The 17,688-nt window shown below is 45.7% G+C and overlaps 1 long non-coding RNA gene across 1 annotated transcript in view; it reads left to right on the top strand.

The window, feature by feature from the left end:
* Positions 1-17,470, top strand: part of LOC112546296 (uncharacterized) — a 174,943-nt gene extending 157,473 nt beyond the window's left edge. Inside the window, exon 3 of the long non-coding RNA XR_012896491.1 lies at positions 16,295-17,470. This is a non-coding gene — a long non-coding RNA (uncharacterized LOC112546296). The remainder of the gene's footprint in view (positions 1-16,294) is intronic.
* The last annotated feature ends 218 nt before the right edge of the window (positions 17,471-17,688 follow it).

Here is a 17,688-nt window from a genome sequence, read left to right on the forward strand (position 1 = left end):
CCCTAAACAGCTGTTCTTATCTCAGGAAAAAAAACTTCAAGTCAGAACTGATCTTTACTTTGACCCAGATCTACAGCTTCTTCAAAGTTCTTTGCATCCTCTGAGGGTGGGCCAGGCAGTTTCAAAGGCCAGCTGAAGACTGATTGCTTCCCGTTGCTTAAATAAGCTTTACTCCAGGGCAGAAACCCTTTGTCCTTCCCCCATCTCTATGGAAAAATACCAGGTTCAAGATGGATTCCAGTAGCAGGTGGCATGATCACATGTCTTTGTAGAACCAACCACAGTTTGGGCTTACAGGACAAACACAACCATTCACAGGTCGTTGGTTTGAGTATTGAGTCATTAAGTACCTGAAGTATCACTAATGGCTCTCATTAGCACAATTAGATATATAAACAAGTTCATACTTCATATTTCTAACTTCATATACAAGAATGATACATGCACCGAAATTCATATTCAAATTTATACACATAAGCTAATTTTCATAAAGCATGGGGTGTAGGGTATGACAACAAGATCCTGAATTTTTTGTCATTTTGCCTGGTGTGTAAATGGAATCCTTCAATGAAAATACCTGAGAATAGAGGGAATAGTAGTCAAATCATATGCTAATAACAGATCAGATTCTGACTCTCAGCTCAACACTTAATTTATCCAAGTCTCTGAGTTACCAGCTTCCTGGATCCCTTTTGCAAATTGCTTTCTATGCTAACCAGCAAGTCTTTCATCTTAATAACAAAGCTTTGTACTTCTGTAGGGCAATCATTTCAGAATCTAAGGCCCCAGTCCAGCAAAGCACTTAAGCATGTGCTTAAATTGAAGCATATGGGTAATTAATTCATTGGGCAAAAATCAAAATCTAAATGAACTTGTACTTTGTTTCAGAAATATAGGATCATACAGCCTTTCAAAAATCGCTAGAGAGCATTGGATAAAGCCTGTTCTAATTTACCCATAAATGCTTGGTTTTTACTAAAGATTTTGTAGTCCCAGGTGGAAACCTTGTTTATGGATCCTTTTGGATGTAAGAAAACAAGTCGTTACGTTGAGGTTTATACATCTATTTCTACTAATCTAAAGAGATCAGTGGATCACACAAACCTACAGGAAATGCAGGATAATACAAGCTGATGTATAAAGAACTACCCTAGAACAGATGTAAATTTAAAAATAAAAAATTCCCGATGCTGCAATTGCAGCAGTAGCGCCATGACCACCAGCAGATCAGCAAAGAACCAATCAATGGAACAATATGCTGGAAGAAAATTTAGGGACTTTCGGGGGAGAGGGTTGTTTTTGGTTTTGGTTTTTATTTGAACTAGTATTAAACAGTTCTGTCCTGAAATCTTGTTATAAACACGGAATCCCATAAATTAATACAACTTCTGAATCCAGTGGCTTGGAATTTTCCAGACATTTCTACAGAGTCTATATTTGGGGGTCTCTCCATCTATAAAATGGTGTAACCCCTTCCCCCCACAAAAAAATAAGTAGAGTGGCTGGGTGGATCTCTCATTCAACCAGCTGCAATCCTGACTGAAATCATTTGAATTTCAAAATTTCATTGAAGATGCTTGACATTTTGATTTGGAAAGAAAAGAGAAGATAATTCAATAACATTTTTGTGAGTCTTTCCCCTGCCGCCACATTTATACTTGAAAATAATTGAGCGGACGGCCACTTCACATTTTGGAGAGACACAAGAGGATGATGAGTCTTAAAGAAAAAAGAACTAGATAAATTCATGGAGGTTAGGTCCATCAGAGGCTATTAGGCAGGATGGGTAGGAATGGTGTCCCTAGCCTCTGTTTGTCAGGGGCTAAGAATGGGTGGCAGGAAAGGGATTGCTTGATGATTCCATGTTCTGTTCACGCCCTCTGGAGCATCTGACATTAGCCACTGTTGGCAGACAGGATACTGGGCTAGATGGATCTTTGATCTGACCCAGTATGGCCGTTCTTATGTTCTATGTTCTTAAAGAAACTGCTGTAAGATGGACACAAGTTTCTGCTTTTGGGGGGAGTAGCACACCGAGTTTCATCAATTCATATATTTTTAAGGCCAGAAGGGACTACCGTGATCATCTTTTTGGCCCCCCCTGCATTATATAGCCCCATAGAATTTTACCTATTAATTCCTGCAGAAAGCCCACTTCTGGTTGAACTTCTGGTTGAACTAGTATACACTTTAGGAATGAATCTGTCTTAACAGGGGTCTGTCTGTGCTGGCAAACATTTTTTTGCCCAGGAAAAGAAATAGCAAAATACTATGACATACCCTGCAATGTTGAATCTTGCATTCTTTGGATTGGTTGGGAATTAGTTGTGGGTATGTGGGGCTCCGGTGTAATACAGCTGTTGAAACTGTCCTGATCACACACTTTGATTCCTTTCATCTGTGTGGACAGACACCACAACCTTAAAGGTACCCTGTTTAGAAGTACATGTTGAACCTCTCTAGTCCGGCACCTCAGGACCTGACTGGTGATGAACCTGAGAATCTGCCGAGCCACGGGAGGTCAATATTGTCTAGCAGCATTACCAACACTTCCACTGCTTACTGGGCTCTAAGAAGACATTTAGGGGTAAATTAGGGCTAAACAACAGCACAGAACACTGAGAGTCAGAAATGGTGGCTGGAAACAAACTTTATGGGACCACGGGAAACTTGGCCACACCCAGGATAAGTGGACATCTGGCTAATTGAAATCATGCCAGACCATGGATGTTGCTGGGCTAGAGAGTGCCTGACTGAAGAGGTTCAACCTGTAATCTTAAATTACCTGGAAGATCTATGGATCTTAATAGTGCTGCAGAAGAGAACCATGTTCCCAAATGGAAAGTAACAGGTTTTGTAATGTGGTCTAGTCAGAGGAATGACGGAATACAGCTGTATCCTATTCCAAAAAGGAAAATATAAAACAGTGACAATAAAAGCAGCTGTTCTTATTGATCCAGCCTTCGCAGCACAGACCAGACAGCGCAGACTAGGGGCTGCTGAAAAAGTATCAGGGTAAACACATCTCTACTTTCCACAGCCATCAGAGGTGATGCTTTTCCTGCCATTGTCCTCAGCAGAGAATTAGATTTCAAACCCCGCCTCTTGATAAGGCCCCCGATCTTATTTCTGGCACAAGCCCAGTTGCCTTAATGACTTTGATTGACTGCAGCACCTCTGCCCAGCAAAATATATTCTCTTTCTAAAGTGCTTTTAGCTCTCTGATGCTCAACGGGTCAAATAAATCCTACCTAATGAAATATGCTCTTTTTTTAAACAAATATTTTAGGAGAGAGCCACCGGTAAATCTCTAATGAACTCCAGTGCGCGTAGCTGGTGGATAACTCACTGCACTTTTCACAGAAATGCCTAATCCTCCTTGCCATACTTTCCATCAGTGGGAGCTGAGGTTACACATGTCTCTGAGCTAGTGGAATGGGGGATGGAGACACGGACATCCGAATTCTAGGGGCCTGATTCTCCAGTCACTCGCACTGGAGTAAATGACGGGGAACTGCGGTGAAATCGGAGGCGTTACAGCTATGAAAAACTGGTGGGAATGTGGGAGAGTGAGGCTCATGAATTGCCCCAATCCTGGGCACCATTAGGGTCGCTTTGTGCAAATTCACCAACCCACAGCAGTTCAAAAACCACGTAGCCAGTCACTAAAGAGTCACTCCTATATCATGGGACCCTCTAGTGGCATAGAGCCACTAGAACAGCTCCTACAACTACACCACTCCCTCTCTGCAGATGGCATGGGGGTGTGGCTATAGGAAAAGGGCGTGGCCAGGGTGCCTCTGCATCCCAGCTGCTGTAATGTCCCCTTTGGCCTTCTGGCAGCGAGTATAAGTTAGGGCAGCTCTCATACCACTCTGTGGCCCCCGCAGACTAGCCAAGGGTTAAGGGACTGCAACTTTGGCTTAAAACAACCCCTGTTTTGTATGGAGAGCTCCTCCGCTAAACCAAAGGTCAGGGCCTAAAAGAAAGCAAGACACCTCCGTGTAGAATGGATAGCAGGGTTTGTTCCTATTGCAAATGGAGTTGGGCTGGACAATTTGGCTCCTGCTCTGGATTTTGACCACTCCAAAGCTCGTGGCTGTTTGGATTTTGTATTCTTGCTGCGCCAGTGTTAAAACGAGAGTCTGTTTGCAGCCTCTGTATCTGTGTTTGGATTTCAGACTTTCTCCAGTGGCTTGGGGTGAGTTAGACCCTACCCTTGTGTTCAGGCTCATTTCCTCTGTTTGAATAGTGATAGAAATGTAGCCGTGGTAGTCTGGTGTAGCTGAAACAAAAAACAGGACTATGTAGCTCTTTAAAGACTAACAAGATGGTTTAATAGGTGATGAGCTTTTGTGGGCCAGACCCACTTCCTCAGATCAAATAGTGGAAGAAAATTGTCACGACCATATATACCAAAGGATCCTTTTCTTCCACTATTTGATCTGAGGAAGTGGGTCTGGCCCACGAAAGCTCATCACCTATTAAACCATCTTGTTAGTCTTTAAAGTGCTACATAGTCCTGTTTTTTGTTCCTCTATTTGGTATTCCACATCACATATATTGGAGGTGAAAGCAGCTTTAAGTCTGAAGGTGTGAACCTCTAGGGAGTGGGTGCTTTGGGAAAGCCTTCAAAACTCTGGCATTTGACAGGGTTGCCAGGTGTCTGGTTTTCGCCCGGACAGTCCATTATGTCTTCTCACTGTCCAGTAAAAAAAACCCAGAAAAAATGTAAAATGTCCAGTATTTTCTGGTTTTCTTGGACGGGGACATTGTTCCCCTGCCGCGTCTGGCGTGGGCAAGGAGAAGCAAGGAGCGTGGGGAGTCTTAAAGGCACAGCGACCTTTATTTATTTATTTTGCTCAACAAGTTTGGTGTCTCCTTTTTTTCTTCTCAACCAAGTTTTTTTCCTGCCATGTTCAGGATTTTGGGGGAAAGCATCTGGCAAGCCTATTTGTCCAAAGCACTTTGGATGCAGCGCTGTGAAGAAGCAGGTGCTCTACTGGGTTTGTAAGCTTTTCTGATGATGGTGTGGCTCTTTTTTCCAGACAGAGGGATCCACCGCCACACCTCACAGTTTTTAACTTTTATCGGCCTGATTGAGCCTCAAGGGAGGGTTTCGGCTCAGTGCAAATCAGGAAAGAAGGTTTATGCTGGTTGTCATTTCACTTGGAGCAGTTTTCAGCAGTACTTTTCCACAGGAAACATTGCACAGAAAGATCCCCAGTGGAAGGACAAAGTGAAAATGCTTAGTGATAGAAATGTAGCCGTGTTAGTCTGGGGTAGCTGAAGCAAAATGCAGGACAATGTAGCACTTTAAAGACTAACAAGATGGTTTATTAGATGATGAGCTTTCGTGGGCCAGACCCGCTTCCTCAGATCAAATAGTGGAAGAAAGTAGTCACAACCATATATACCAAAGGATACAATTTAAAAAAATGAACAAATATGAAAAGGACAAATCACATTGCAGAACAGGAGGAGGATGCGGGGGGGGGGGAAGGAAGGAAGGTAAGTGTCTGTGAATTGATGATATTAGAGGTAGGGAGAGTGGGATGTTTGTGAGTTAATGGTATTAGAGGTGATAATTGGGGAAACTATCTTGGTAATGGGTGAGATAGTTCAAGTGTTTGTTGAGTCCTTTTTGGAAAGTGTCGAATTTTAACATGAATTTAACATGAAAATGCTTAGTGACTCTCAGTAGCTCTAGAAATCCCTGCCTAGTCTCATTCATCCCACTCCACATGCAAGAACAGTCTCCTGTGCTATAAAGAATCCCCCTTTTCTTCTTTACTTTCGTAACACTTTAAAATAATGGTGCGCTGCTACTGAATTACAAAGCAATTCCCTTGGACTCCCTATGGCATGCACATTATTAATACCAAGTGAATCCAGCATGATTTATGTTATCGTGGTGATTTTGCATCTCGTTTATTACCTTCTGGAGATCACTTTGCACTCTGCAGTGATTTTTAAGGTAGCATGGAAATTACCATGTGAATCGTGTCTTCTAAATCAATGCAGCCTTTTCCTGCCTGACAATAAAACTCTCTTGTGCTTTTCAATGAGGAGATATTAGTTAATGCTTAATTACTATGGAATGACAGGTGATAAGGACAATAGAGTCAAATAGGTGCATCGTGATTAAAGGGTCTTCAATCAAAATAAGCCACGAGACACATCAGGGCACACGTTACGGAATGAAATCCAGGCCCTCATTGAAGTCAATGAAGGGTGGAGGGGGATTTCACCTTTTGTGCACTAGAAAAGGGTGAGCTAACTCAACAACGTTTGGATTTTGGTTTAGCTATTTTTAGCCACATTGTTCAGGGAACCCAATCTGAACTGGAAAGGCACTGTGGCATGAAGACATTTGCATGGTGTCAGCAGATTGTGTTGCTAACCTGCCAAATCACAGGTGCAATGACATATTGCTTTGGTTAGATGTCTAAGATTAATGACGACACGTCAGGATAGTCTGATCTGTCAGCCAGCACTGTTTAAGACTGTAACTGTCCCCAGAACACTGCTGCCAGATTTCTAATAGGTCCGAGTAATTTTTTTTCCATAGGACTCTCATGTTAAATTCTCATCATTGGTGACTACTATTTTTTCACGTTGATCTTTAAAATATAGAATTATAATTTACCCTACAATTTTTGCAGTGGGTTCTGTATAAGTGTATCGCTGGTGACAGAGCTGGGCAAATTGGGCCTTGAGTTACATGGCAGTCACTTGTGTTGAATTCGGAGAGTTGCAAGGACATGTCTGAGATCGGAAGGTGAACGTTCTGAATGTACACATAGCCTAGGGGAGAAGCGGGTGTTGCAATTTGCTTAGCTATGGAAAATTTAGAGTTTCTTCCTTTGTCGTACACCTTTAACCCCAAAATCCCTGGGCACTCTTCTGTCTGCAGAGCCAGGGTACCATTTTTTGTGTGTTTCATTGAGGGCTATCAAAGGAGATGCCTGCACACACATACGGTGTCATCTGTGCAGTACTGCAAACCCCAGACATTCATAAACCAGGAGCCAAGCCCGAGAACATCATAAGTTTGGGTTTAAAATCATGTGGATCCAAAAACGGTTTGTGTTCTTTCTATTTGCTCTCTTGTGTTGGGACCTTATTCTCCAGCTTTTCTCTACAATTAGGAGAGCCAGAAAATGAAAACCGAGATTCTCCTATAATCACTTGACTCCTGAAGTGGGGGATTTAAAAAACCCCAACGTAGCACGAGTCTTGCAATAAAATCACAAGAGTTGGCAACACTCTCTGTTCTCTCATGCACTCTTTTTCTGTCTGTTCTTGTTTTTGTTCTCTGAAACTAAAATCAAGGTCATTCAGGTGGGAAGGATATGTCTGCTCTTTTCTGTATGGAAACACAAGTGCCCTCAAAAACACGCCAGCACATCTGCCTGCTTACCTGTGCAAAAGTTTTACTACAGGAGCATCAATGCATCAGCCTTTGAAAATCTGCCTGCGACCTTATGACTAGGTCACTAACATTTCCTCTTCCAAGCTCTTCCAGGCACACTTCCTGCTTTCATGACCTGTGAGAGTTCTTTCTGTAGTTTTGCTCTCTGTATTTGCCTGACTGCAGTACATAGTAATTATTGAACACTTTGGATAGTCCTAAATCCTGGACAGGATTACACTGATCCAGAGTGGAGCTTCTTGCTATCCCCTGAATGAATTCTATGTATCCCTTCTTTGAATATCTTGTTTTGTAACTGTGCTCTCAACTAAAGCTAAATTATAATGAAATGTAAATGAGATTTGCCAAAAGACACTGAATCCACCATCATCCAGCAGTAGCAGCAAATACTCAATGTACTCTTGAAGGCGGGATGCTTAAATGTAATTGATACTGACCAGAGAACACGTTCTAATTCTTGTGTGACTCTGGTGTTGCTTTCACTTCCTACGGAGCTTTATTTTAACTAGAATTACCCGTCCCGTTGTGACGGTAGACGTACACACAGCCTCCTCCCTCCCCACTGTTCCCAAGGGCAGGGAGGCTCAAGCTGTTTGGCTTCTTCCCTCCGCACTGCTCTGGGGATGCTGAGGCATGCACACGCAGTCTTTCCCCTCCGCATGGTAGGGAGGGTGCACATGCACTCAGCACACTGTTCCTCCTCCTCTCCTCCCTGTGGTGGGGGCGGGGCCTCAGCAGAGGGGACAGGGAAACTTCCTCTCCCTACAGGAAACTTCTGCCTCTCCCTACAGGAAAACTTCTCAAGTCTTCTCAAATGTTCTCTGTGACAGACAGCATGATGGGTGCCTCTCCTTTTATAATAGTGTCGATTTCACAAGAGTTGCATATAAAATGAACCATTTCAGTATTACCCAATAAGACTCTCTGATAACCGATGCATCTCTTAAATAAAATTAATAAAAACAGCTGGTACTCACCGCTGGCTGTAATTATAATCGTTTTAAAAAATTGAATTGCTACTGGCAAAATTACACAAGCAAGACAGAAAGGAATACTCAAGCTTTCTGTAAGGAGGTAGCCCCGTAGGCAAATAAATCCTCTTCCTTAAGCCAGCTAGTTATTGTCTGTATTACTCATAAAACACATCTCACAGAAGACCCTTACCGATAAAATAAGCCATCAATCTCCCCACATTTCTATTCATTTTCCATGTGCGCTGAAAGCAAATGCCATTCAAGGCATTATAGTTCTCTCAAACTGTATTAAAATACATAGTTTGATGTTATATCTTTTGGAGCCTCTCTGTTCATAAATTGTCACTGCTGATTGGAACATAAAACATATTTTATAACACCATAAAGCCCCAGAAGATACAAGATCACTCATGTTTGCCTTTATGGCTCAATGTGTAGGACTTCTGGAAGCAAAAGCATTGTGTATTTCATAATGGTAATGGTGGGCTACTTCTGGAAAGGAAGCATCAGACATTTCAGTAAAATATTATTGCCATATTCCTTGATGACTGAAACGTTGTTAATACCTAGGACCCTGAACCCTTAACTTGTAGACAGTAAACTGGTGACTTTTCCTAATAAATCAGCTTTATTTAGGAATGTAGTTCTCACTTTCAGTAGCCAACGCCTGGCTCTAAAAGTTATCTCCAGGAGGTGTGTGGGCGTGGGGCGTGTTAATGAAAATTTCGCTTAGAATAATGAGACCTCTGAGAAATGAAGAGGTTATTTCTATGAATTAAAAAATACTGGATCATAAACTAAATTCCTGTCCTTAGATCCATTAAAGAATCCAGAAATATTAAGAAAATGTAAACCACAATCCTCCAAAGAATGTAAACCTATGCTGGGACTGAGCAAGTGCCAAAAGGGACCTCTGCCTTCCCTTATTTTCAATCTGTCATTCAGACATCTTCCAATCTTTTTCAGGCAGAAGAGTTTTGAGCCGTGTATTATCTAGATTATAGTAATGCCCCACTGCCCCAGCTGTGAACAAGACCTTATTGTGCTATATTTTATACATACCTGAAGCAAGAGCTAGTTCTGCCCTGAAGAGCTTACCATCTTAACTGTAGTGGACAGTGAAACGGGAGGTGAAACAGGCACAGAAGAAACAACGAGGAGCCCTGTAGCACCTTGGAGACAAACCGATTTATTAGGACGTCAGCTTTTGTGGGTAAAACCCACTTCATCAGAGGAATTGGAGTGGCGTTTACAGAGGAATGGGTATATATAAGGACAACAAAAGAAAGGTGGATATTTATGTAAATGAGATAAAAGTATCCACTTTCTTTTGTTGTCTTTATATATATATATATATATATATACCCATTCCTCTGTAAACGCCACTCCAATTCCTCTGATGAAGTGGGTTTTACCCACAAAAGCTTTTGCCCTAATAAATCTATTAGTCTCCAAGGTGCCACAGGGCTCCTTGTTGTTTTTGTAGCTATAGGCTAATGCTGCTACTCCTCTGAGGCACAGAAAAGAGGAGGTGACTTGTCCAAGGACCCACTGGAAGATCTCCCCTCTCCCACCCATGTATCTCTGGATCAGAATTCATTTGCCATGTCTTTTGCCAGAGATCCTCTCTCGGGGATTTTGCAGCTCTGCTCTGGCAAAGACTAATTGGGAGTCTGGGATTTAAAAAAAAAGTGGCCTCGACTACTGCCTTTAGTGATGAGTACCCCTTCCAGCTCAGGCAGAACTGCCAGATGTCTCATGTATTTCAAGTGTCTCATACTGACAACTGTGAGAGCACCCTTAGACTAGGGTATTTTGGCAAAAATTGCCCACTGTTGCTACCATATCAGTTCAGCTCCACTGATGATAGGAACTGTGGAAGCATTAGCATGGGCCAGGCTCCTGTTAGCTGCCAGGGCTTTTAACACTGTGTCTTCTAGCCATGCTGGAGTAGCTCTGAATGACAGGGGGTTAAAACTACCAGCTCGCCCCCTAGTGTTATCGATGGAGCTGCACCCTAGTTAGTCTGGGCCAAAGACCCTAGTTCAGACAAGACACTAGCGCAGGGGTGCTCATAATTTTTGATGGGGGGGGCCATTCCAAAATTTGGGGAAGTGGTCAAGGGCTGCACTTTTCTAGGGGCAGGGGTCTGCAGGGTCTGCGACAGAGGTTAGATGCAGAAGAGAGCTCGAGGTAGGAGATTGGGGTGCAAGAGAGGGTGTAGGGTCTGAGGGAGGAGTTTGGGTGAAGGAAGGGGTTGTGACCTGGGGCAGGAGGCAGCACATGAAGCCTCTCCCTCTCTCCCTCCTTCCTACAGCACAAAGAGCCCCACATGCACAGCCAGCCAGCCGTCTGGGGCTGCTGGCCGGGAGCTACTTAGGTAAGCACCTCCCAGTCAGAGCCTCTCTCTGACGCCCCAGCTGTTCCCCCCACCCAGCTCCCTTCCAGACTCTGCACCCCCTACTATATCCCCTCCCTGATGTCAGAATCCTCTCCGGCACCCATGCCCCCTCCTGTACTCTGCACCCCAATCCCCTGCCGTAGGTCACAACCCAAACACTCTGCACCCTCCTCCCCCACACCCCAGGTCACAACTCCCTCTCCCAGACCTTACACCCCCTTCTACAACCCTTCCCCAGGCCAGAATCCTCTCCTGCGCCCATACCCCCTACCAGCCCCTGTACCCTAATCCCCTGCCCCATATCACAACCCCCTCCTTCACTCCAACTCCCTCTCAGACCCACACCCTTTTCTGCAGCCCAGACAGTCCCCTACCCCGAGCTTCTTTCTGCATACCTCCATCCCAGACCCCACAGCCCTTCCATAGAAAAGTGCAACCCTCAACCACTGGCCGAAATCTTGGAGTGCCCCCCCCCCCATAAAAAATTATTGCCCACTGCTGAGTTAAATTGACAGCCCTGGAGACTGAAGGGCTCCACTGCAAATGACAAACACGTCGGCTCGCTCGATGCGTGTCAGGCTTTCAGTCAAGGAGGCATTGGCAGGACACGCTGGAAACGAGAGAGCATTTACCCAGAAAGCAATTTACTGCTTGGAGACTCCCCAGGCCTGGCCAGGCCTCTCCTGCTTTGAATCCGGCACATCATAAACTGAGGGCACCTGGACACGACCATTTCACTCCCTCTCTTTGATGCCACCAGCCTCCCGTGAAAATACTTTGCTGCCAATTTCCTCCGTCCCCGGTTCTTGCTGGAGAGATGTGTTTCTGAAGGAGCTTTTTCTCCAGGATGAGCCAGCCCCCCTTCCTGCAGTGCGGCTGTTCCGACTCCAATGGCCTGAGATTATAAATTCCCTGTGCAGAGGCTGCATCTGCTCATCTGTCTGAGAAGCACCTGGCACCGTGAGAGCCTCAGGGTGAGGCCTCTAGGCCAAGCTGCAGAATAGGATGAGATTGTGACTTGGATGATATTCTTAGACCAGAGGAGTAGGGGAGAGTGAAACTCACCCCTCACAGTACAACAAGGACTGCCTGGTCTATGGGCCAGAGAGTAAATCTTAATTGACTGTCGTCAGCAGAGTCGTACCATTTCATGACACAGGGGGATCTGGTGTGTTGGGGTCACAACACAACTCCTCCTCCCCACCCCAAAACCCTGAGCAGATGGATGGGGAGAGGTAGGCACTGGGGGAAAGCTGGATTCCAAACACCAGCCTGCACAGCTAAACCAGCATGGGAGGGCATCATGATTAGCTGCTGACATCAGGCAAATTACAACAAGGGAGCAGCAAGGAGGGAACCGTGCCTTGGAGGGGGTGTCTCAGGGCCAGTCCCGGGGTGGTGCAGTTCACCCCTTGCTCAGGGCTAGCACTAAACCATAATCGCCATGACCTCACAATGTATTGCCAAGGAAACGTTGAGGCATCAAAACTCAGCCTCTGAGGCGCTTTGTGCTAACAAATGCCCAGAGGTCCTGTGGGGGATACCTGGCTTTACAGCATGGGAGTGGCAGGTGTGCTCTCTCTCTAGTCAAATGATTTATTATTTGTATTATCATAGCTCTTGTCATAGACCCATGGGACTGGAAGGGACCTCAAGCAGTCACCTAATCCAGTCCCCTGCCCTCATAGCAGGACTAAGTATTATCTAGTGATTCCCAAACTTTTCGGCTTCACACCCCCTTTTTGATTTTTGAGAGACCCTCACGCCCTCCCCCTCCCCCAAAATAGCAAAAAAAAAAAAAAAAAAAAAGAGGAACTGACCATGGCCGAAAACAAAAAATAGCAGCAGAACTTGAGGTGGGATTGACACAGGAGGAGGAGTGGGTTGGGTCGCCTCGCGCCGCCTCCCCCCCCCCAGAATTTCTTCATGCCCCCCAGGGGGGCATGCCCCCCAGTTTGGGAATCCATGATAGACCATCCCTGGCAGGTGTTTGTCTGACCTTCTCTTAAAGATCTCCAGTGATGGAGATGCCTTGAAATCATGGAGTAGGACCCCAGTGTGCTAGATGCAGTCAGGCCTGCCAGCGGGGAGGGGAGCTGGGGGCAGCTGTCCCAGGGCCTGGTGATTCCAAAGGGCAGGAGGCTCCCAGCTGCTGCCGTCACTGCAGCGACAGCAGTCAGAGCTCTGGGCCCTTTAAATCACTTCCCGAGTCCCATGCTTCCACTCCAGGTGGCACGGAGGGCTGACGGCCCAGTCTAGCCCCTTCCGCCTGAGGCTCCGCCCCTTCCAAAAGCACACAGCTGTTCTCCCCTTTCCCCCAGCATCTTGCCCAGAGGCCCGACAAGTCTGTCACAGACGCGGGCAAACACAGAACAAAAAGCCAGCCCCTGCCCCAAAATGCTCATCGTCTACGTATAACACAAAAAACAACAGAAATGTTCATGGCCACAATGACCATTAGAACATCTCAATGCAAGGGGGAATTTTACATGGATAAATTAGATAGTGAAATTAAAGGAGGGATATAAACCCACATACCTCAGGGCATCAGCCTAACTCTAATGGAAGGCCGGAAGAAACTTTCCTCTTGGAATGATTATGCCGTTATTGTCCACTGACGGACTTTCCTCGGAAGCATCTTTTACTGGCCATTGTCAGAGACGGGATTTCAATGGCTGACTGGTCTGATCCACTATGGTACTTTCTATCTAGTTAAATATTCGACATCTGATGCTAAGAATTATGCTCATGCAGCCAACAAACGGAAGAAACCCTTTGTGAGCGACGTGTCCAACCAAAACCCACCAGTTTTTGAACCTCAAACCTGCACAATCTGTGGCCCAAGAGTTATTTAGAAAAAAATAGACATTAAACAGCTGAAACGAATCAATGTGAGAGCATCATACTATACAAGTGGGGAAAAGTGTGAACTGAAAGGGGTGAGGCTCAATTTGTGGTGTTCATTGGGACTCACCCACAGGAACTTTCACCTAATATTTCACATAATTACAGTCTCAGCTGAATTTTCCCTTTCATTCCCCTTTAATAACACTGGAGTTGGATACTCCATGAGGACACTTTCCTACAAGCATTTTTTGCATGTGTCTTTTCTGCAGCATCTGCTTCTACTCAGAGGTCAGAGGTCTGGCTCATTGTCATTCTGAATTCACCTGGCATTCACTCTACTGCCCCTGAACATAATGGCTTCATTTTGTATTCATGGTGGGGATTGCATGTCCTCTTCACAGACATCCCGCTTTCCTTTAGTTTTAATTATTGGATACTTAGAATAATATGTTACTGGAAGTAGCTAGTGCTATATTTAGCTTGGCAGTTTTCAGACTGTACCGCTCCCCAGTCCTCAATGATGGCAAAACCCAGGGAAGTCTGAAGCCTAGGAGAACACTAGCTTTGATAGCCTCCTTATGAACTTGGGATCGGATCCAAAGCTCATTGAAATCAGGGGACTCTTTCCCAAATTACATCTCCCTATGCCAGAAAGGGGGTGCTGCTCCATGGGAATAAGCCGGTGATGCACTTCTGAGGGGTAGTGGCGGTGCAGAGTGAATTCCCTCTGCCTTGGCTGTGTTTGTTCTGGTGGGACAGCAGTGTCGAGTTGTTCAGGTAGAGTTTAGATAGAGTGTCATGGGCCCCCTTAATCCCAAGGTATTTGTGTGGTTTCCTCCACACAGGAAGCCCTGTGGTTTTTCTGTCCACTGAACAGCTTATAAAGACTCCATAAGCCTTGGTACAGTCACAGTGGAATTTTCACAACTGGAGCAGGGACTGGAAGCTCTTCTGGTTTTGCAGACACTGCATCTTGCCAGTAGACCAGTGATGGGCAACCGAGGCTAGTGAGTGGGCCGCATGAATGGGCCTCCTTCATCTCAGTAGGCTGCAACGTTCATAGAATCATAGAGCTGGAAGAGAGCTCAGGAGGTCAAGTCCAGCCCCCTGCCCAAGGCAGGACCAATCCCAACTAAATCAACCCGGCCAGGACTTTGTCAAGTGGTGACTTAAAAACCTCTAGGGATGAAGATTCCACACCCTCCCTAGGTAACCCATTCCAGTGCTTCACCATCCTCCTAGTGAAATAGTTTTTCCTAATATCCAACCTAGAGCTCTCCCACTGGATTGTCATAACCAAGACGGTCTCGGGACAGGGTGGTTTTGCTCACAGTGCTTGCATGCCTAGTATTTGTGGGATGTGCCAGTTGAACCACAGCAGTGGTTTGATTGGACGCAGAGGGAGCACCCAACTCTTGCAGCCAGTGTTGTATGCAATCAGCAGGCACCTCATGTGCCCTTGCTTTGGCTATGTCTAGACTGCAAGCCTCTTTCGAAAGAGGCTTTTTTGAAAGTATCTTTCGAAAAAGCCTCTTTCGAAAAAGAGCATCTAGACTGCAAGCAGTACTTTCGAAAAAGCAAGCCGCTTTTTCGAAAGAAAGCAGCGAGTGAGTCTGGATGCTCTCTTTCTAAAAAGCCCTGTTGGCATGCAAGAACGCCTTTTTTCGAAAGAGCACTTTCTAAAAAAGGCGTTCTTCCTCATGAAATGAGGTTGACCACCGTCGAAAGAAAAGCCGCGTTCTTTCAATTTAATTTCGAAAGAATGCGGCTGCAGTCTAGACGCAGGTGAAGTTTTTTCGAAACAAGGCTACTTTTTCGGAAAAAAACCCTGAGTCTGGACACAGCCTTTGTGCATGTCATTTAGTAATACCAGAAGGGAAAAAAAAGACACAGACGGAATCAGCTGAATCTGGCAATCCATGGCAAACAAAATGTCTCGTGGGTCACACACAGAACCCACATGCAGCCTACAGGCCACAGGGTTCCCACCCCTGCAGTAGACTATATTATGCACATTTTCCATGGGGGCCCAAAAACTGTGCCTTGCACGTGTACCCACTTAACCCATCCTCCAGCTGCTCACACGAGCACTGAAAACGATGACGTGGAATGGGAATGGTGACCAATTTGCCATTCTTGACACAACTCCAGAACCTCGCACTGAGGACGATCTCACTCTCTGAGTCTGTGGTCTGCACTGCCCAGGCAAACAAACATGCTGGTGGAAGCCTGCACTTTAGACGAACATCCTGGTAGCATTTATACACGAGCGCTTACATGGCTCATTTTTACCTGGCAAAGTTTCCCTTCGCCTATGTTCATGCTCAGTGAGCATCTATCCACAAATGTGGTCTGAAACTCAGTCAAGGTCTGGCCTGATTCTGTTACCATGTGCTGTGCAGCTAATGCCTTGGTATTTGTATGGTTTCATTTTTCATCAAAATCCCTATAGTATTTCTATCCCTTTAATGGTCTATAAGGGCCTCATCAAAGCCAGGTATCGTTTATATTGCAGATGGCTGCTGACATGATATAATCCACCCTAACAGGCAGCCTGTTAAAGGTCAGAGCCCCACTTCACTTCTGTTATTAGCTTTGAAGTTGGTAAGATGCTGAATTCTCTCTTTTTCTTTTTAGGGGGAGAAAAGACACTATTTACTGCCAGGCTCTTCATCAACATAATTGGTAGCTTCTTTAGGCTCTCTCCTGCTTTCAAAATTGCTGTAAATCAGCTGTACAAAGCTCAGTCTTTGAAAAAATCCTGGGAGGAAGAAGAACACGCGCAACAGATTGCAGGAGAGGGGCAGTGCCTGCTCCAGATGTGTGCGGAAGGCAAACACAGCCAGGCCGTTCTCACTGTCAGTCACTTATGCTGGATCCAAACTGAAAACAGCTCCCAGGACCAGCAATGTCTGTACCACCAGTGCTGCCACAAGAGGCTGCCGGGGCAAATGGACATCTGTGATCTGAATTGGCAGGGGCCATCCTGCCAGGGCTACAGCTTCCCCTCTGCCAATTGCTTTCAGCAGTCGGATAGCAGCGACACCAGGCTCTTCTTCCATCTGAAACAACTCTCGGGATGCTGCTGCACCTGTGTGTTAAGCTTGTGTGCCTGGTGGCATCCGAGGAAGCCACCAGCTTTTGGGGCTTGAATCCTTAAAATCAGACCCAGCAGAGACCCGAAGAGAGGCCTGCAAGCAAAAGTTCAAATGGTCCCTGCTTCAGTTGTGAATTCTCGGGCCATGTCTACACTACGAGATGGAGGCTTTTTGAGTTTGTTCAGCACCTGGCTCTCATCTGAGACTGGAATACCTAAATCCGGGGTGGGGAACCTAAGAGCCGGGGGCTGGCTGCAGTCCCCAGCTTGCCTGGATGTGGGCCCCATTGGGAAGCCCACGCTGTCACTCCAACCCCGCTGCCATTCCACTGTGGGACTGGAACACACAAAATCTACTAACCTGGGCCGCCCAGGCTGTGGTTTGCAAGGTGAATGGGCGGAGGGTCTTTCTCCTTCTCAGTCAGCGTGGGTTTGGTTTTTCTTTTTTGCCTCTCACTTGTATGCAGCCCCTGACTGATTTTTCTGTGGGTCAGCAGCCCCCAACCCAAAAAAGGTTCCCCCACCCCTGACCTAAATGCTACTGCGGTGCAAATGATGAGGACAATGCATCCTGCAACACTTATGCACATGCTTAAATAAAAGCCCAGACGTAGTCTGAGTGAAATGAAGTCCAGCCTGGGTGTGTTCACAGGATTGGGGCCCACATTTTTTCAGGCAGCTATCCCACATCTAACCCCCTGTCATGTAGTATAACGTAGCCCAATTGGCAGCTAGCTTAGGAAATGGCACAAGCCCTGTGTGACGCAGCCAGAACATTGTGTGCAGCATCGATTTCTGTTTCTTTTTAAATTCTGCTGTGTGGGAACCAACAAGGCAAAAGAGTTTGCAAAACTTTCTGCAGGGTAAAATATCCCCTCACTGGGAGCATATCACAGACCATGGACAACGGAGCCTTGGAGCCATGGACAAATGC

The sequence above is a fragment of the Pelodiscus sinensis genome, chromosome 18 (assembly GCF_049634645.1).
Source record: "Pelodiscus sinensis isolate JC-2024 chromosome 18, ASM4963464v1, whole genome shotgun sequence".
In the NCBI taxonomy this organism is placed as follows: domain Eukaryota; kingdom Metazoa; phylum Chordata; order Testudines; family Trionychidae; genus Pelodiscus; species Pelodiscus sinensis.